Source organism: Scyliorhinus torazame, chromosome 14, assembly GCF_047496885.1.
Source record: "Scyliorhinus torazame isolate Kashiwa2021f chromosome 14, sScyTor2.1, whole genome shotgun sequence".
Classification (NCBI taxonomy): Eukaryota; Metazoa; Chordata; class Chondrichthyes; order Carcharhiniformes; family Scyliorhinidae; genus Scyliorhinus; species Scyliorhinus torazame.
Window position 1 is genome coordinate 69,039,934 of NC_092720.1, and position 21,924 is coordinate 69,061,857.

Here is a 21,924-nt window from a genome sequence, read left to right on the forward strand (position 1 = left end):
ACATGTTTATGGTGTGAACCTGTCTCCAGCAATAATTTGTTTTGGGACTATTTCCAATCAATATTTTTGCTTATTATGGGGCGATTCTCTGAGCCCCACGCCGGGCCAGAGAATCGCTGCAACCGCGCCACTACGCCCCGACTTCGGCACGCGATTCTCCGAGGTGCGGACAATCAGCGCCATTTGCGTTGGTGCGTTTGGCGTGGCGCCGGCCGCGGGCCGCTGGAATCAGCGGGGCCGCTGATTCTCCGGTACGGATGGGCCGAGCAGCCGGGCTGAGAGGACAGAGTCCTGCCGGCACCGATCAACCCTGGTTGCTGCCGGCGGGAACTCTGCGCGAACAGTCAGGGGGCGGCCTGTTCGGGGGGGGGGGCGTGTGGGGGGGGGGGGGATCCTTCACTGGGGGGGGGCCTCCGATGGGGACTGGCCCGCAATTGGGGCACGCCGATCGGCGGGCCAGCCTCTCCCCCCCTGGGCCTACTTTCTGGTGCGGCAGCGCCGCTGAACACCGACTCCATGTTGAGTCAGGGCTGGCGCGCTAAAGAAGTCCCCCGCACATGCGTAGGTTGGTGTGGCCCAACTGCGCATGCGCGGGTTGGCGCGGTGCCCATTTGGCACTGCGAAAGGAGGCTGGAGCGGCGTGATCCACTCCAGCACCGTGCTGGCCCCGTGTGGGGGCCAGAATCGGTCGTACCCGGGCCCGGATCGCATCGTCGTGAAACGCAACGTCGTTCACGGCGGCGCGAACACTTGGCCTCCATATTGGAGAATCGTCCCCTATATTCCGTTAAAGGGAGCAAAAAAATTGACAAGATTTGCAGCTCAACAGAAACTTCTCAATGCTGGGAATTAAGTAAGGCTTTTTAAAAATAATAATTGGATTTCCTCACCGCATTCATTTAACCTTCAGTTATACCAGTCTGAAGCCTGTCAGAAACACGTGGCTAGTGTGCTTATACCAACTTCAGAGCCACAACTGGTGGCAAAGAGCAAAGGTAAAAGTTAGCAACAGGAGGACACAAATCACACAGATTGAACTGTGGATCCTTGCAAATTTAAACAATTAAATCATCTGTCCAGAAAAAAGGAAACAGCATTCAATTTTATTACAAAAAGTGAATAGTTATACTATGGAGACCAGGCAATAATCCTAACTTTTTTGAGTGTTAATTAAACCATATTTGTTATATAGTGGTTATCTAATTCTCGGCACAGCAAGATATAAAAGCAAAATCTTAATTGAAGGAAATTTTATATTTTGCACTTACAAATTAATCAAACTCAAGATCTTGTCATTTTAATGTATTTTAAAGTCATCTCAATTTTAAAGCGATTAAAGCGATGAGACATAATACAACAACTATTGCTTCCTCAAACTCCACTTTCTTGTTGTAAAGCTAGACACACTGAAGAAAAACACATCATTCTAGTGCAATTCCTACCCTGTGAGAAGTTGAACATGAACAAAAATAATTTCAGTTGTTGAATCTACAGGTACATTGGCATTTATATGACAAAGACAAAAAGGAGTGCGACACAGAACGGTTACAACATCAGCAAATACTTTCTGGAAAACCTTGTGACTCGGAAAGCTGCCCGTAGAACATGGCAAATGCTCAGCACATCTCCCTAGGCTCTGTTATGCTGGATTGTAGCTGACTATTGCTGTGGAAAATTCAAGGCATGACAAGATTCAATATGAAATTGATTGATGATCACAAGACGTTTTTCTTGCCTTTTCTAAATGAACCACTCGCACATTCATAGACTTGTACGACTATAAATAATTTATATGTGGGTGTTGCTACAGACTCCAGTACAGAAGTATACAAGGTGACCTTAGACCACTGAGATACAGACAACCGGAGAAGTGTAAGTATTTGGTTCGTCTTATCAGAAACATAGTGCCATGGACATGAACAGGAAAAATTCATACTTGTGTCACACTACTCTCAAGTGGAATCAAACTTGCTCTTATCAGACTTGCCTCAGTGAAGTGGCCTGCAATTGATCTCACCAACAGGGCCCCATTGTAAATTAGGTGCATAAAACTGGACGTTTGTGTATACTTTAGTTTAATTTGCATAGTAAAAATATACGAGGGTAAATAGGTTTTTCCAGCCTCTTGCTGTAAACACATTGAAACCCATCTCTCCTGATAATTCTTTACACAGCCAAATCTACTGCACTATTTATGCTTCAAGGCTTGATCCACCTCTACTTTTTACTCCTGAGGGGAAAGTATAATACAGCTCAGCATGTGCCGTACTAAAATAGATTCTTTCTTGTTTAATATTAAAATATTAGACGTCCCACCTGCTCAATGTTTTCTATCACCTGGACACATTGTAATCCTGATCTCGAAACACATTTAACCACATCCTCAAGTTAATTCATGCATTATTGTAATAAAACCTCCTCATAAACACAATGCAGAGGTTCTAAAACGCTGGATTGATAGCATCATTACCTCCTTGAACACATAAAGCCTCAATAAAAGTTACTGCTGTTTATAAACAGAGTAGAAGGAAAGCAGATTTGTGTCAGGATAAACTCCATTAAATGTTATCACTTTTGTTTGATGTCTTTCAAAAGGATGAGGTGGACCTGGGTAAGAGACCTGCTTTTCTTGGCATACAAATTTTTACTAATTGATTCACTCATTTTAGAACAGATAGAATTCTATGTCCATTATTCCAATGCCATTGCCAAGTTTTGCTGTGCAAAGCTGACGAGAAAAAGAATATGATAAAGCAATAAATTTGCTATTACTTTGTTTAACCATTCAAATTTCTATATACACACCATGACTTTAGAAAAACCCAACTTGCAGATTCCCAGAAATTCCCCATCTGTGGCTTAGCATTGTAGAGTGATTACAAAGTACGTCATTGTTTAGGAATACTGTAGTTTATAGCTAGACAATAACCAAACAAAGGCATAAATCACAGGTATTATCTGCATTCCTACTAGAACAATGGTGTAAACCTTTGTTTTATAATCCGGATGTTAAAGGCTCACTCCTTTTAGTTTTCAAAAATGTGAACCTCCCAATTTGAACTGTTGCATGTTTCATGGCTCTGTAACTGACTTCAAGACAAAGGGGACGGGATTCTCCGTCGACTGACACCTGAATTGGGAAATGCGATTGGGCAGAGATTCGGTTTTGATGCCGAAGTTGTGGGCACCGCCGGTTTCACGTCAAATCGCAATTCTCCGGTGCCTCGACAGCGGCGTCAATGTGTTCGAGAACGCACATCCAGTGGGGTCAGGGTGGACAGGCATGGAACACCATTGCTGCAGCCTGCCAGGCAGCCAAACAGCTGCATACGCCGCTGACTGCCCACTGTGCACTTAGGGCCACGGTTCTTATAGGTGTCCCCCCAGGCCACCGCCCTAGGTGCCCCTTTGGTCCAGCCGGCCCATCAGCGGGATGGGCGCACTCCAACGCAACCAGTGTCACCTTGTTGGGTGGGATGAGTGTGTGTGGGGATTGTAATGTGCATATTGTCAGCCTCCTGAGTGTCAATCGCAAATCCAACGAATCCAGCACCGTTTCTCATTGGGATCGATTGTGCTCCACGTGGCGCCAGTGCTAGCCCCTTAACGGTCGCTGAATTGGTCCAAGTATGGTGCCAGTTTTGCTGTCATGGAAGTCCATGAATCCTGTCGCGGTGCCAATACAGTCTCAGGAATGGAGAATTCCGCCAAGGGTTTTTAAAGTCTTATCATGAGAAGAACAAAGACAGATTAGCCATTAAAGCTGCATTTGTATCTGCTACTCTTTATTTACAGTCAGTACTACATTTATCAACTAATTTTACCTACGCTAGTGAGATCCTTGTGTGTAGTGTTTGTTACTTCACCATCTGGCCAGTAATCTCACAGAATATATTGCCTATCATTGTAGAAACTGCTTGATTTTCCTTTGCTTGAAACCAATGGAATGAAAATCTACTCTTGGTGTCTTAATCCAGTCTCAAAAATCACATTTTTGTTGGAGATTGAATTAAGTTGCTGCTTCCAGGGTTATCAGGTTTTGTGGAAACTCGGGCGGGATTTCAGTTCATTGGCAGCAGGATTCTCTCTTCCCGCCGCTTTTCAGTGGGATTTCCCATTGAAGCCACCACGACTGCCGGGAAACCCACAGGTGGGGGTGCACTGCCGGTGGGAACAGAGAATCCCAGTGGCCGGAGAATACTGGCCCGCATGTTACATAGGACAATAGATACAACGGTTGTTATTCTCCAAGGCTGCCAGCCAGCAGCAGGAAACCCAATGGCCCGGTGAATTGGGGTTCGGGCAAAAGAACGGGTTTCATGCTGGTCATGAAACCAGTTACAAGTCACCCAGCCCGCCCTGCTAGCCCCGACGAGAATCCCCAATGACCCGGTGGGAACATGCAAAGAGGTCATTATTCCTAATTTGAATCTAATTTAGGGGCAGGACGACCGATTCCCCTGCCTCCAGGGATGTTCCAGCCATTCCCAGCAAGGAGTTCCGCTGGCGTGATCCTCCCTCCCTAATGGCAATGTGGGCGGCATGGTAGCACAGTTGCTTCACAGTGCCAGGGACCCGGCTTGGGTCACTGTCTGTCTGGAGTCTGCACGTTCTCCCTGCGTCAGCGTGGATTTCCTCCGGGTGCTCTGGTTTCCTCCCGCAAGGCCCGAAGACGTGCTTGTTAGGTGAATTGGACATTCTGAATTATCCCTTAGTGTACCCGAACAGGTGCTCGAGTGTGGCAACTGGGGGATTGTCACTTTAACTTCATTGTGGTGTTAATGAAAGCTTACTTGTGACACTAATAAAGATTATTATTATTACACAACATGGACTGCAGCAGTTCAAGAAGGCTGAGGTGGGGGGGGGGGGGGGGGGGGGGACTTGCCAGAGATCTGGGGTGTGGGGAGGAAGTTCTGCAACAGCACCCAGACATCAGGTGCCATTTAAAAATGGCGCCCCGATCTCTGAGGAGCAGGACCTGTCAGGCCCAGCAAAATCCCTGATCCTCTATTTAAAAAAATTACTATGTGCCATGGAATGGCGAGAAAACCCCGATTTAGGTTAAAAAATAAATTCTGTGTGCCTATGCATGGCACGTCAAGTTGCTCCTAGTTCCAGCCTGAAGCACTCCAGATTTCCCGCTGGTGGAAGCACTTAGTTTTCATTCAGGAGAATCGCGCCCAACATATCACAATATAACACATGCGATATACAAAGTAGTAGAGTCAATCCCCACACTGCCAGCTCGCCCTTCCCACCCCAATGTCCCTGACTGCATATAGAAGGCAGTGGGAGTAATATAGTGGTTAAAACAAGCAAATCAAGGGCAGCATGTGGCACAGTGGTTAGCATAGGGACTGTGGCGCTGTGGAAACGGGTTCGAATCCCGGCCCTGGGTCACTGTCCATATGGAGTTTGCACATTCGCCCCGCTTCTGCGTGGGTTTCACCCCACAACCCAAAGACGTGCAGGTTATGTGGATTAGCCATGCTAAATTGCCCCTTAATTGGAAAAAGAAAAATAATTGGCTACTCTAAATTTTAAAAAAATACAAGCATATCAGATTCAGCAAGGTGCCAAATTCAGCAAGTATCATTGCATGATGACCAAAGCTATCCTGAGGTGCGCAAAGTTTACAATATTGGCAATTGAAGCAGTTGAGGGATCTGCTTTTACTGATGAAACCAATGTACCACAAAAGACAAATGTCCATATTAGGAAATTTATGGTGAATTGTTCAACTGTCATCATGCTCAAGACAATACATAACAACTTCAGTAATTGTTTCATCCTCTCGGTCACTTGAATTCCATCGGAAGAGAAAATCACCCACTTAATCAATAAAGCTTGAAAATAACACTGAGAAAGCAATCACCCAAATATTGTTCAGGGCAATGTGCCCACACCAGAAGAGCATGGTGCTCTGGGGTACCTCATTTCCTGCAGTTACTCATTTGAATGGAGACAGAGCAGATTTTGAGCCGTCATATGGGAGGTGTTTACCTTTTTTAAAGTAAATTTAGAGTACCCAATTCATGTTTTCCAATTAAGGGGCAATTTAGCGTGGCCAATCCACCTACCCTGCACATCTTTTGGGTTGTAGGGGCAAAACCCACGCAAACACGGGGAGAATTTGCAAACTCCACACGGACAGTGACCCAGGGTCGGGATCGAACCTGGGACCTCGGCGCCATGAAGCAGCAGTGCTAACCCACTGCCCCACCGTGCTGCCCTGGGAGGTGTATACTTGGAGCAGGTCACCTAGGTAATAGTCAGCTTGGACTCGTGAAGCTGGTTAAAGGGGGATAGAAATAGGGAATGCCAGGAGTAAGGCAGCACAGTAAACCCTTTGTTATTGAATGGCACTGATGTTCTTTCAGCAAGATGAGTAATTGTTTCGACTGCTTTTGATAGTTTTTCAAGTCTACAAATTTGAAACTGACGGAATGTTTAGTTTAAAGTGCTTTAAATACATCAGTGACTGGTATGAAAGTTTACATGCTGTTTTTCAAATGCAATCTTTCGTACCTTTTTGAGACAAAGAGGATGCCGGCAACAAAAGGGAGACTGTGGCTTGACGGAGCAGAACACAATTATGCTGCTGCATTATGTGGAGAGGTAGTGACAGCACTGCATTAGGCCAAAAATATCAAAAACAGCTGGATACAATGTATGGCAGAAAGCACCAGAAGAGCTGAATTCCAGCTTTGCTCTTCAATTCACAGGGAGACGGTGCTGAAAGGAGTTCACTGACTTTGTCAGGCATGGTAATGTCAGCCCTGGTCAGCTGCATTTCATTCCAAGGTGAAATAGTTTGCTACAAGCACCTGACTATATTCTGTCCCTCACAATCTTTTCTATAGACTGTGTGCTGAAAGCCTCCTGACTTCACTCTTCTCCATCTAATTTTATCACCACTCACCCAAGCAGCACAAGAGTGCATTTTGTGAGAAACTCCCAAAACTGAATGTCTCCAGATACGCATGAAATACTTTCTGACTTCCCAGCTTCCCTTCTTATACAGGATTCTTCAGTGTCATTTCTTAGTGTGTTGTAACTGTCATATACATTTCATTTTCTTTTCTAAAAAAGCAAGCAAAAGGAGGAGTGTATCTCTATCAGGGTCCACAACGTTTCTGAGAAGTATGCAATCTTATTCCAAGTATAGCAAGTCTTGTAAATTTCAGAGGTGAAGTAGTAGAATGGCAAATTCCAGTATCCCAACATTTTTTTCCAAAATAGAACCAGAAATGTTGTCACAAAATCTTCCCAAGTGAAGTTACACAAAATTGTACGGTCATTGGTGAAGCTGTCCAGCAGCTTCCAACAAATAGTGGCTAACATGGGAAATTCCAGCCGTGACCCAGGTGGAAAGTTAAAGATCAGCTTACAGAAGCAGCAGATGATCTTGGATAGGGTGGCAATGCCGGGGCCATTTGAAATACAGACCCCAACCCCAACAAGGATAACAATGACAGGCTATTAGTTTAACTATCTCAACTCTGGGGATGGACACCGGTAAGATTATCCAAACATGAGTGGGATGAAAATGGACAGCTGTAGTTGTACTGAAACCATCAATTCTGTGAAGATCAAACTGGCTTGTTGGCATGAAGGTTCCAAGTAGGGTAGGAATGGATGTTAGCATAGGGTGGCATAGTAGCACAGTGGTTAGCACTGCTGCCTACGGCAGTGAGGACCGGGTTCGATCCCGGCCCTAGGTCACTGTCTGTGTGGAGTTTGCACATTCTCCCTGTGTCTGCGTGGGTTTCACCTCCAAAACCCAAAGATGTGCAGCTTAGGTGGATTGGCCACGCTAAATTGCCCCTTAATTGGAAAAAAATAATTGGCTACTTCAAATTTTGATAAAAAGGAATAGATGTGAGCAGAAAAAAATAACATTCTTTCAAAGGAAGTAGTGCCACTGCCACAAACTCCTTTCGCCAAAACCCTTGGCTGTTCAAAAGCCAGTCTTACATAAGGATTAGGAGCAGGAGTAGGCCACACAACCCTCAAATCTGTTTTGCCATTTAATAAAATCATGGCTGATTTGATTGTATCCTCAATCTCATATACCCCCGATAAACATTCACCCCCTTGCTAATCAAGAATCTATCTACTTCAGTCTTACATATATTCACAGACACTGCATCCACCACCTCGTGAGAAGGAGAGTGCCAAAGATGCACTACCCCCAGAATGTTGCTTCCCTCTTCTGTCTTAAATGGCTGTTTATTTTTTTTTAAAGTGACCAGTGATTTTAGATTCAAACATCCTCTCCACAACCACCTTGCCAAGAATCCTCATGATCTTAAGTTTCAGTTGTTACCTCTTATTCTAAGCTCCAGCAGATATAAGCCTAGCCTATACAACATTTCCTCATATGACAACCCACTCATTCCAGGTATTAGTCAAATAAACTTTCTCTAACTGCTTCCAATGCATTTACATCTGTCCTTAAATATGGAGACTAATACTGTACACAGTGCTGCAGATGTGATCTCACCAATGCCTTGTATAACTGGAATATGTTGAGCATTTCCCATACCTTGGCAGCCACCTCTCCAAAAAGCACCATTGATGAAGAGGTCCAACACTGGATCGATCAGCTGCACTGGCTCAGCCTTCTACAAACAAAAACAAAGGTGTCTGCAAGTCAACAAAAGTCTAGTGCACAGAGCCATTGTCATCACCACATTCCTGCACTGTAGTGAGACCTGGACCGTGTATCCGCAATGCAATAGAGCGCTGGAGAAATTCCATGAACAATGCTTCCACTGCATTCTCCAGATTCAATGGGCGACTGTCAATCAAATGCTAATGTCCATCTTGAAACCATCTCCATAAACATTCAGGTAAAACTCCCACATAATCAATTTTTGATGGACCGGACACTGTCCAGCTGGCCAAAGAGCATCTCCCTGACCAGGTTGTATTTTCTCAACATTCAAATGCCCAACGACGCAGGGGAGGACAAAAATAATGCTTCTGAAGCTCTCCTTGAATGTGGCAGCATTTACATTAATGACTATGAGGAGCTTGTTACCAATTGTTCAAATTGGCAACAGCCTGTCCATCAAACTGCATCATGTTTCAAGTCCAAACAGCTTAATGAGGCAGAGTAGCAGCAGTGAAGGAAAGAAAATAAATCAAATCCTGCATTCCAGATACAACTACCCCATGAGTCATCCTGCCTTGGTGCACAAAGATCTGTAGGTTGCAAATCGACCCGATTAGTCACATGAAGACCCATAGCAGAAACGTGTAACCCTTAGTATTCGTCACCCTGGAATTGAGGGACAACCGATGACAACAATCTTCTGTCATGATCTCAGTTAAATCAATAACCTTGAAAAAAAGAGATTCAAACATCCAGTGAATAGCTTAAAGGATGGCATGACAAGATTTCACATTTAAAAGCTTTTACTGTAGTAAACAGACTAAAAGCACAAATGACTAAACAGGATACTATTAGACAACCGATACTTTGAACAACAGAAGAGAACTTTCCCCTTTTACCAGAACGAAAAATCCCACTTCATAGCATACTTTACACTGATCCTTAAGTAGCCATTTGATTTTCATGAAATCAGTCCATAGTGATTCTGAGCTACCAAGGGTTCACTTCCATTATTTTCCTTTTCCAGTCTGGTAACTTTTAACCCACAGCTGTCTTTCATGGTGAGGGAATTTTGGAGATTCTTCCAGGTGAATCTACCAGCTTTGATTCAAATCCTCATAATGTGTCCTTTTCAATCAGAGCATGAGCTTCCACCTGCATTCCTGTGCAGTATACCACAGGGATTTTTGGCCTCTGGCTTCTCTCGCTCTCTCCTCAATCCCGGCAGACTAATTTGTCGGGAATGTTCAGGGATATCATAGAAACCTTTCCCCCCTCTTGGTACTGTAAAACTCATGGGCCTTGTATCCCATTTGAAATTTGATTAACTATTCTTTAGACCCCAAACTTATTCTATGTTGGAAGTAAATGGACAGCTTAAAGTATAATACTTTCAGAACAGGTCACATGACTCCCTTAATTTTTATCCTAAATCAAAGAGACAGTCCTGAAACATAACAATCTAATAAATGTCAAATGTGTCACACTTCCTTTTTTCTCAGTGACCAGAATTATACACAGTGCTAAAAGTATGATCTGACTCGAACATTTCACAAATTGTATTTACAAGACATATATTCGATGTTTTGGCTATTTAGTTCGACATTTAAAATGAAAAAAGAAAATGCCAGAAAACCTCAACAGGTCTGGCAGCATATTTAGAGAGAGAAAAAGAGTTAAGAGTCCAACATTTAATTTACTTTCTTTACTGCTGTGCATTGATTGAAGATTCTGAGTGTCAACTCCACAAAAACGGGGCGTCATGTGGCGTAGTGGCTAGCACTGGGACCTGAGGACCTGGGTTTCAATCCCGGCCCTGGGTCACTGTCCGTGTGGAGTTTGTACATTCTCCCCTGTCTGCGTGGGTTTCACCCCCACAGCCCAAAGGTGTGCAGGTTAGGTGGATTGGCCATGCTAAATTGCCCCTTAATTGGAAAAAAAAAATTGGGTACCCTCAATTTATAACAAAAAAACTATAAAAAACTCCACTAAAACATGGTGCAGGGAAATGACAAAATTGCAGCTTATCCCGTTGAGCAGTATTTAGTAGAATTGTGAGTGTAATATCACACATTCTGTCTAAGAATGTACATCACTGGCAAGGAAGCAGTTCAAGGCTTTCAAGCACAACCTCAGCGGGCAGGAAACTAGTGAGGTCGAAACATGCAATTTTTCAGCCTTCATATGCATAATTCCTACCAGCCTTAAGCATTGATATCAATTTCCAGCCTGGAGAGAGGATTGGATTTGAAGACTGTCCCTGGTGGGTAGAGATGTTCTCCAACTATTTTATGTTCTTGCACAGGCATATTTTGTTTTCAGAAACCATGCTGTCAAGCGCTCAGGTGGTCACAGTCAAAAATGTGAATTACCCTCAGCATTTATACCTCCCAGAAGCACAATTTTAACTTCAACTTTGTTAAAGTATTATAAATCAAATGTAAAAGAACTACGACATATTTGATTATTACCATCAATTCAGTACAATTACCATTTACTGTATTTGCGTTATTACTTCCATTTCCTTCAACAATCAATCATGCTCATTATTTCTGCAATTTTCCAACACAGTGGTACAGTAATATATTCAAGACTCTAACATAAGTGAGGTAATAAGGCTGCAGCTGTGCACATGATGCAAATCTCTGCCATTTACATCCAAGAATAATACAATATAAATATCACGAGAACCAGGCTGTTATGGGAATCCAAATACAGCTTTTACTGGTGAACAGTGTGTAAGGGGGCTTTTCTTGGGGTGGTTTTCAATCTACCTCTCAAAACAGTGTCATTCGGAGACTTCCGGTGGCGGCAATGAGTGAGTGAGCCGCACATTCGGGGGCTCTCACTCCGGCGGGATTTGAGGACCTGGTTCCCCAGTTTTGCGGGGCTGTGGAGCGCTGAAAGGATGGCCACCTAAGGAGCGAGCAGAGCTGCATGGAACTGCGGGAGAGCAGAAAGCAGCGCAAACGGGAGAGGAAGGGGAAAGGCAAAGTGCAAAGGGAAGCTGACCCGGGAGCAAAGATGGCGGACCTGCGGACCTCAGACCCGGTGATCCAGCAGGCACTGGAAAACATGCTGCAGGTGATAAAGAGCACTTTTGAGTCGTTGAAGCAGGATAAATTGGACCCACTTCAGAAGGCAGTGGATCAGCTGAACCAGAGACTGGATGCCCAGGACGAAAAAGTTAAGGAGCTGGGTGAGGCGGTGGAGGAGCAGGTGGACGCGCAGACGATTGCTGCGCTAGAAGTCGACGGGTTGAAGGAGAGACAGAGAAGACTGCTGGACAGAGTAGAGGAGCTGAAAAATAGAGCCCGTAGACAAAATCTGAGGATCATCGGCCTCCCGGAGGGGGCGGAGGGAGCTGATGCCACAGCGTTCGTGGCGGACCTGTTGGTGCAGCTGATGGGGGCTGAAGCCTGTCCGCGACCGCCGGAGCTGGAGGGGGCACACAGAGTACAGGCGAGACAGGTGCGTCCGGGGGGGCCCCCCCGTCCAATGGTGATTAGGTTCCACAGGTTTGTGGAGATGGAGTGGGTGCTGCAGTGGGCAAAGAGTGCTAAGAGCAGCACGTGGAATAACAGTGTCCATCGCATTTACCAGGACCTAAGCCAGGAGGTGGCCACGCGGCGAGCAGCCTTTAAACAAGTTAAGGAGGTGTTCAAAAAAGCACGTGAAGTTTGGTCTGCTCTTCCCGGCCCGTCTTTGGGTTACGCATCAGGGCCAACACCACTACTTCTCCGAGCCCGAAGAAGCGATGGACTTTGTGAGGGATCAAGGGCTGGTCTCGAAAAAAGGACCCACGGATGCAAGCTAGTGTCCGAGAATTACTGGTTGAAGGGATGTTTACTATGCCTGGAGGTTGACTGTTTACTGCTTTAAAGGTGCCTTGTGGTGTATTTTTTGTGGGCAGTTTTTGCCTGTGGGGGGATGTGGGGGGAAGGTATCCCCCCCCCCCCTCCTTTCGAATGGTCTTTTTCCTTTGTTCTTTGGTTTTTTTTCTCTCCTTTTTTTTTCCCTTCTGTTGTGGTGGGTGCCTTATGTTGGGCTCTCTGAGTGCGCTGGAGCCTGTATTGTAACAAAAGGGTGGCCGGTCAGCAATGGGGATTAAAGATGTTGGTTGGGGGCTTTTATTTCATTTATGTCTATGGTTTTTATGTTTGTTTCGGATGGGGGATGTACGGGTACTGGGTTATTGCGGTGTTATATATTTTTTTTGGGTGCTCAGAAAGGGACGTGGGTTAACACTTTTCTGTGTACCCAGCTGGAACTGGATTGTACCTGGAGCAGCCTCGCGGTGCTGTTTGATGTTTACATCTTGTTTGATCTTTCCCATTTTAGTGAGACTGCTCCAGTGGGTCGGAGTGGGGGATGGTGTGCTGGGGAGTGGGGAGATGAGGTCGGGGCAACAATGGAAGTGAGACAAGGGGGCGCTGGAGCGATGAGTCATCGGGCTAGCAGATTGGCTAGTCAAGAGATTCAGGTGGGAGGGGAGAATACAGCCAGTGAATGGCAGGGGTGGGGTTATCGGGGGATGTTGCTGGGGGGGGGGGGGCGGGAGTTATTTTGCTGATGTGGGGGGGGATCTGAAGTAGAAAGGAGGTCGGAGGTGGAGGCAGCCAAGAGGCGAGCCAGGAATGGCACGGCGCATGGGCCGGGGGCGGGCCCAAGAAAGGTCATGGCTGACCGGCGGGGTGGGGGGTTGTGCTCCCCCAACCAGGCTGATCACCTGGAATGTCAGGGGCCTAAATGGGCCAGTTAAATGCGTGTGTTCACGCATTTGCGGGCTCTAAAGGCGGACGTAATTATGTTGCAGGAGACACATCTGAAAGTGTCTGACCAGACTAGGCTAAGGAAGGGCTGGATCAGCCAGGTCTTCCACTCGGACTTGGATTCTAAATCCAGGGGGGTAGCAATTATGATCAATAAGCGGGTTCAATTTGAGGCGGAGGGCGTAGTCGCAGACGGTGGGGGCAGATTCCTTATGGTAAGGGGCAAGCTGGAGGGGAGAAGAGTGTTGCTGGTGAACATTTCTGCGCTGAACTGGGATGACGTTGACGTTATCAAAAGAGTGCTGGGGAAGATCCCGGACCTAGACTCACGTAAGTTGATAATGGGGGGGGACTTTAATACGGTCCTTGACCCGGGGCTGGACCAGTCATGTCCCAGAATGGGCAGACTCTCAGCAATGGCAAGGGAGCTGAAAGAGTTCATGGAGTAAATGGGGGCTGTGGACCCATGGAGAGCCAGACAGCCGACAGGAAGGGGCTACTCGTTTTATTCGCATGTTCATAAAGTATATTCTAGGATTGATTTTTTTATTGTGAGCAGGGACTGTGTCGGGGAGGTAAAGAATACGGAATACTCGGCAATCACTATCCCAGACCATGCCCCGCACTGGGTGGACCTGCAGGTCGGGGGGGCGAATTACCAACGCCCGCAATGGAGGTTAGACGTAGGACTGTTGTCGGAGGAGGGGATATGTGAGAGACTGCGGAAGTGTATGCAAAATTACTTGCAGGTGAACGATACGGGGGAGGTTTCAGCAGCGACCCTGTGGGAGGCGCTGATGGCAGTAGTGAGGGGGGAGCTGATCTCAATTCGGGCTCACAGGGTCAGGGCGGACAGTGCAGAAATGGACAGCTTGGTTAGGGAAATTCACCGGATAGACAAGGAGCATGCGAGGTCCCTGGGGAGGACCTACTCAGGGAGAGACGGAGATTGCGGGCGGAACTGGGGGTGCTATCCACGAGTAGGGCCGTGGAACAACTTAGGAAGGCGAGGGGAGTGGTGTATGAGCATGTCGAGAAAGCCAGTAGATTGCTAGCGCAGCAACTCAGGAAGAGGGAGGCGGCCATGGAAATAGGTAGAGTGGTTGATGGGGAGGGGAGCAGAGTGGAGGACCCGGCAGGACTGAATAAGGTATTTCGGGATTCTATAGTAAGCTGTACACTTCAGAACCCCCGGAAGAGCTCGGAGGAGATGAAAAGGTTTCTGGATGGACTAACCTTCCCAAAAGTAGGCAGTGGACTAGTGGACTGGCTGGGGGCCCCGATTAAAGTGGAGGAGGTATTGGGGGGCCTAAAGGCCATGCAGTCGGGGAAAGCCCCGGAACCGGATGAATATCCAGTAGAGTTTTACAAGAAGCTCTCAGACATCGTGGGACCAGTCCTGACAAGGGTTTTTAATGAGGCAAGGGACAGAGGGACCCTGCCACCGACGATGTCGCAAGCCACCATCTCGCTGATACTGAAGCGGGACAAGGACCCGGAATCCTGCGAGTCATACAGGCCAATCTCCCTGATCAATATATGCCAAGCTCCTGGCCAAGGTCCTCGCGAATAGAATTGAGGACTGCGTAGCGGAGGTGATTGGGGACGATCAGACAAGATTTGTGAAAGGCAGGCAGCTGACAGCTAACTTGAGAAGATTGCTTAATGTGATCATGATGCCCACGACGGGCAAGGAGGTGGAGGTAGTGGTGGCAATGGACGCTGAGAAGGCCTTCGACCAGGTGGAGTGGGGCTATTTGTGGGAGGTACTCGGACGGTTTGGGTTCGGGGAGGGACTGGTTAATTGGGTCAGACTATTGTACCAGGCCCCAAAAGCTAGCGTTAGGACGAACAGGATAATGTCAGATTATTTCAGACTACACCGCGGGACCAGACAGGGGTGCCCACTCTCCCCGTTGCTGTTCGCGCTGGCCATAGAGCCGTTGGCGATGGCGTTGAGAGATGCGAAGGGTGGAAGGGAATGACTAGGGGGGGTGGAACATAGGGTCTCTCTCTATGCGGACGACCTGCTCCTGTACGTGTCGGACCCACTGGCTGGGATGGAAAATATACTGGAAACATTGAGGTAGTTCGGCCGGTTTTCAGGGTACAAATTAAATATGGCCAAGAGTGAGATGTTTGTGGTGCGGCAAGGGGCCAGGAGAATAGACTGAAGGAGCTGCCATTTAGGCTGGTGCAGGAAAGTTTCCGGTACTTTGCGATACAGGTGGCACGAGACTGGGGCGGGTGGCATAAGTTAAATTTGACTAGGGTGGTGAAACAAATGAAGAGGGAGTTTCGGAGATGGGATGCACTCCCGCTGTCACTGGCGGGGAGGGTGCAGACTGTAAAGATGACAATCCTCCCTAGATTTCTGTTCATCTTCCAGTACCTCCCGATCTTTATCCCACGGTCCTTCTTCAAAAGGACTGGCAAAATTATCATGAGCTTTGTCTGGGTGGGAAAATCCCCGTGGGTGAAGAAGGCGATGCTTGAAAGGAGCTGCAGCGAGGGGGGACTGGCATTGCCGAGTCTGATCAACTACTACTGGGCGGCTAACATAGCCATGATAAGGAAGTGGATGGTGGGTATGGGGTCTATCTGGGAGTGAGTGGAGGAGGCTTTGTGCAGGGGCACCAGTCTGGCAGCCCTGGTCACGGCTCCCCTACTGCTGTCGCCGGCCAGGTACTCCACCAGCCCGGTAGTGGGGGCGGCCCTGCAGATATGGGGCCAGTGGAGGAGGCATGTGGAGGGGGGTGGGGGGGTGCATCTGTCTGGGCTCCAATATGTGATAACCATCGATTCGCCCCCAGGAACATGGATGGAGGGTTTCGAACATGGCGGCGGGCGGGGGTGGGGAGGGTGGGCAATATGTTCCTGTCAGGGAGCTTTGCGAGTTTGAGGGGCTTGGAGGAGAAATTTGGGCTGGTAAGGGGAAATTACTTCAGGTACTTACAGATGCGGGACTTTGTACGCAGACAGGTCCCATCCTTCCCATGCTTCCCGCCAATGGGGATCCAGGACAGAATAGTCTCTGGAGGAGAAGGAGGAGAGGGTAGATTCTCGGATATCTACAAGGTGCTCATGAAGGGGGAAGAGTCCCAGACGGAGGAACTGAAACTCAAATCGGAGGAGGAGTTTGGCAGGGAGATGGAGGATGGACTGTGGGCGGAAGCTCTGAGTAGGGTAAACTCAACCGCAACATGTGCCAGGCTCGGCCTGATTCAATTTAATGTCGTTCACCGGGCCCACATGACGGTAGCTCGGATGAGCAAATTCTTTGGGGTAGAGGACAAGTGCGCTAGATGCGCGGGAGGACCAGCGAACCACGTTCACATGTTTTGGGCATGTCCTAAGCTTAGGGGGTACTGGGAGGGATTTGCGGGGGTCATGGCCCGGGTGCTGAAAGAAAACAAGGGTGGTGATGAGTCCAGGGGTGGCAATTTTCAGTGTTTCGGAAGACCCAGTAGTCCAGAGGGAGAAAGAGGCAGATGTTCTGGCCTTTGCTTCCCTAATAGCTCGGCGACGAATACTGCTGGCATGGAAGGACTCAAAACCCCCGAAGACCGAACTATGGCTTTCGGACATGTCAAGTTTTCTGGATATGGAAAAAATTAAGTTCGCCTTGAGGGGATCTGTACTGGGGTAGTGTCTAGGGGAGAGGAGCGGGCATGTGCAGTATGGTTTGATTGAAGTATTGGTTATATATTGATGTTTGCACATTTCTGTTATCTGTAACTGTTTACAATGCCAAAAAAAACCTCAATAAAATTGTTTGTTATAAATTTTTTTTAAAACAGTGTCATTCCGGACATGTACAAGTCATCTTTTCTTACAGCTGTATGAAAGGGCTGAAATGGCAGGTATTTAATTGATCGTGATTTATTGATTTATTTATTGAATTATTTTGGAACATCCTTGTTTCATGCATTGCATATAAATGCATTTTAGCAAATTCGCCTTCGGCAATTTTGGTTGTTTTGTGATAAGCAACACTGACAACCTTTATTTAAAGCAGAATAGCAAGGTGATAGGACAAGGCCTTTGTGTGAATCATTGACATTGATAAATGTAAAGGAAGACAGATGGTAAATCAGCAAGTAGCAATGAGATGAGACAGCATTTAGGCATTAAGGGCTTGAACATTGTTGCAAAAATGGACCATTCAGAAAAAATAAGGGGTGGGATTGTCCGGCAGCTGACACCAGAAACGCAATTGGGTGGAGAATCGGTTTTGACGCCAAAATCATGGCAGCTGTCGGTTTCACGCCAAATCGCAATTCTCCAGTGCCTCGGCAGCTGCGTCAATACATTCCAAAACGTACATATAGTAAATGCCATTGGCATATCATTAGAGGGCCTGACCCAGCATTCTCCTGGGCCTCTGCGATGCTCCCCCTCCACTGGGGCGAATTCCTGACGGCAAAATTCACTTGTTTTCAAAAATCGTGAAACAGGCACCATGGCTATTGAGACAGAGAGTGGCTGCGGAAATGTTCAATATCCCCATAGTTTGCTGACAGTTGTACCCCTGGCCGGGAGTTTCTGCCAGGGCTGAGGAGAGTAACAGGTCGTGGCTCTAGACTCTGGGGTCAGGGTTGACGGACACGGAGCCCCATTGCCGTGCCCTGCAAGACAACCATGCAGCTGCATATGCCACTGACTGCCCACTGGGAACTTAGGGCCACAGGCCATATGGGTGTCCCTCCAGGCCAACCCCCTATGTGCCCTCTGGCCCCAGCCCACCCACCAGTGGGATGGGCATGCTCCAGCGCATCCAGTGCCATCTTGTTGGCAGGGATGAGTGTGTGGGGAGTGAAGTATGTATCTGCGGCTGCTGCTTGTCGCCGTCCCGAGTGTCAATCATGAACCCGACGAATCCGGCACTGTTTCTCAGTGGAAGCGATTGTGTTCCACATGGCGCTGGTGCTAGCCCCTCCACGGTCGTTGAATCGATCCAGATGCGGCACCAATTTTGCTGTCGTGGAAGTCCACGAATCCTGCACCAGCGTCAATACTTAGTCTCAGAAATGGAGAATCCTGCCCATGAAGTATCACAGACTTGAGGTCCTGCAAACTTTGGGAGGAGTGTTAAGGTAAGCATTTTAAATGAAACAAAACAGGAAAGTTCGCTGCAACACTGTTCAGAGTAGCACCTTCATCGAGGGAAGAGGAGTATGGAAGAAAATTGAATAAAAACCTGATTAAATGAGAAGTGGAGGGGCCAGGGGGTGGGAAAGAAAAATAGATTCAGAGTGAGTGGATGAATAGGTATGAGACTGGGACAAGAAGGAGCAGACCGCCAACAGGCCTGGGATTTACTGTTCTGAAGCATAAGTGTTCCCGCAGAAAATCGCTACTGGTCTCCACTGGCGCTGGAAACGGTTCCCAGTATGTGAGTCTCGCCCCTTCATCATGCTAATTTATGCATGGGGATAGCTTGCTGGATTCTGCTGGAATCCAGCATTAGGACGTCAGTTTGATCGGGCGGCCCGATACCAAGGTCCGGTGATGGGCCCTACTCTCCCCACAAAGCAAATCCTGCCCTCCCCCCCCTCGGACAAGTAGGGGCATCCTCTCCCCCCCCCACCATGGGAAGAAATTGTTACCCCACCCCACAGCATGCACACATGAACCAAACCCATTAGACCCACCCCCCATCACACCCACTGCACCACCCCCCAAAAAAATATCAGGGACTGGTTTAGCACAGTGGGCTAAATAGCTGGCTTGTAATGCAGAACAAGGCCAGCAGCGCGGGTTCAATTCCCGTACCGGCCTCCCCAAACAGGCGCCGGAATGTGGTGACTCGGGGTTTTTCACAGTAAATTCATTGAAGCCTACTTGTGATAATAAGCAATTATTATTATTATTATTAATCAGGGGCTCTCTGTTGTGGGGGTTTGATGCAGAGTTTGATGGGAGGGGCTTGATGGGGAGCTGGGGGACTTGGCCACCCTCCATGTGTGCGTGATTTGCATGCTTCTGCGCCTTCTGGTGGATAGCGCACTGGAGCCGGCGGCAGGGGTTCGGAGCATGACAGGCGCCAAATCTGTTTTCAGAGGACACTCTATTCTCCACCCAATGGTGAGGGCAGGGGGGAGTGGTGGTCAAGGGTAAGGTCGTTGAAACTGGGGGTCCCTCTATGGACCAGGGTACTCGATCAGGAGAGCACCCCCATGCTCGTTGGTGGAAGGGCTGGGGGAACCTCACGATTAATCAGGCAGTGTCCCCTCGCAGTTAAAGTGCTGGTGATGGAGGGAAGAGGCCCATAATTGGCCACTTAACTGCACAATTGGCCTCTGCGAAGGCAGGCTATCCACCACCTTCTCCACCCCTGGCAAGATGCCATTGCAGCGGGAAGGCATCAGGCTTTTAACCATTGTCAAAATTAGCCAAAAAGGGTCCTGTTAACTGTGAGAGTTTTTCACACATTCCATCTTTCTGTTACGTGTTTTATCAGCCCTCTTCTGAAACACATATTGCTTTGAGCACAAGTCTACTTCTGTTACACAACAGGTGACAGGAGACCTGAGACATTAATGGAGCGTGGCAGTAAAAACACAGCCCGTACAAGGGAGCAAAAACAAAGGCATTTTGTTCTCAAAGTGCATGATATGATGATATTCAATTATTTTAAGTGATTAGTGGAATATATTATTTCAATAAAAACTTCCCTTGTGCTGCTTATTTGTAGTAGACAGTGTATATAGAATGTGTGTCTGCAATTTAATCAATCTTGAGGTCATAATTCCAAATTATTACAGTGCATCATAAATTCAAGTCAGTCATGGGAGCATGAAAACCTGTTGTAGCAGAGACCACCCACTTGTATTTCACAAGTTCAAGCATCGTGACTAAACACAATCTTTTCTGCAATATGTTGTTGGGCTCAGCACCCATTCACAGCCACTCCTTGGTAAATGAAAAGAAGCAGCAACAAATTAAATCTGAAAGATATGTTGTGACCCTTTTGTGTTCGAATCCAAACCATATCACACAAACTCTAGCGTGAAGAAACTTTTGTGAAAGTTCATTGAACCATAATCACTCATTAATAGGGACCATACCTGCGATGTAATTTAATGAAGCAAAAGTGAACAACCTCACAGCCAAAGCGTTGTACCAATTAACACGGAAACACTGGCCTCTTTGTCTGAGCTGCGAGCAGCTGTAATGTTGTTGGAAAGTTACCTCAGAAATATAAGCATTAAATCATGTACACACTTTTGTATACAAACCAAGAGATATGCACCAAAAAGTACCAAAATGTCAAAAATAAATTGACATTTTTTAATATTTCTTTGAATGGTTGCATATGCTGAATGTTGAGAATACAGTAATTAATAATCAGCAGCTAAATTTGAGCCAAATTATTTGGAGGTGAAACAATAGCTATTTCTGGCCTGTTGTGAATGGAACATTAACACTCATTTGTTTGGTTTATTTTTTTTTTAATTTTCCAATTAAGGGGCAATTTAGCATGGTCAATCCACCTGTCCTGCATATCTTTGGGTTGTGGGGGTGAGAACCATGCAGACATGGTGAGAACGTGCAAACTCTACAGAGCCAGTGACCCGGGGCCGGGATCGAACCCGGGTCATCGGCGGCGTGAGAAAGCAGTGCTAACCACTGAGCCTCCGTGTCGCCGTGTTTGGTTTATTTTTAACGAACGTTTGGACTTTGATTTCCACCATCACTTCCACCACAATTCAACCCCACACCACCCCTCCAACACTCCCAAGAAGCAAATACAAAAAGAATTTTAAAGGTATCTATGCTGTGTCCAAATCAATAGGACAGGTTTTTATCCTTTAGAGCGCGCAGTTAAAAGTAAAGTTTGATGTGATGCAGCATTTTCTTTCTCTATTAAGAAAATTGCAGATTAAGGTTCTTCTAGTGGCAGCAAAACCTGAAGAAATTAGTTTTCGGGAGATAACTTTGCTTTTATGTTACTGACTCTTCATCAAAAGAAAGTAATGCATTCAATCCAACTAAAACATTGCTTGAAGATTGTTTCAGGCTTAAGCGTTCTTTATTGTAGGTTAAACTACTTACCAACTGCATGGACTTCAGTCATTTGCTTCTTCTTTGAAGTGATGATCAATAGCTCTCAAGCTCCATTAAAATAGTTCTTATCAATGTGAAAGGAAAGAAATAATTTCAAAGATAAATTCGAGGTGCAGCAATTATGAGGCTCACCAGAACACTACATTCGCTGATGATTCATTTGAATTAATATAACTAAAATAGCGTATTGACAGAAGAGGTCAAGTGATCTGAACTATTGAACTCTTCTGGAGGGTTATAGGTATCTGTGCATTTGGCACTGGACAGTTTTATCTTGGAATGGACTCCGGTAAGGTGAAAAACTCAGCATCACATGCTCTTCCACCTGCAAGTAAGTTGCTGCTGACAACATGCACAGATACAGAGGAAACATCAGCAAGAAATACTGGCTGTTTTGTGGTCCATTGCAAGGTACAGTCTGGTTATTTTCTGAACACACTAAAAGTGTGAGTTTTTCTT

At 46.8% G+C, this 21,924-nt stretch overlaps 1 long non-coding RNA gene across 1 annotated transcript; it reads right to left on the reverse strand.

The window, feature by feature from the left end:
- Positions 1–2,891: 2,891 nt before the first annotated feature.
- Positions 2,892–21,531, reverse strand: LOC140389302 (uncharacterized). The gene is made up of 4 exons (XR_011934331.1): positions 21,454–21,531; positions 8,552–8,630; positions 6,926–7,086; positions 2,892–3,724 (listed from the first exon to the last, which is right to left on the reverse strand). It is a non-coding gene; the product is annotated as an uncharacterized lncRNA (long non-coding RNA).
- Positions 21,532–21,924: the final 393 nt, after the last annotated feature.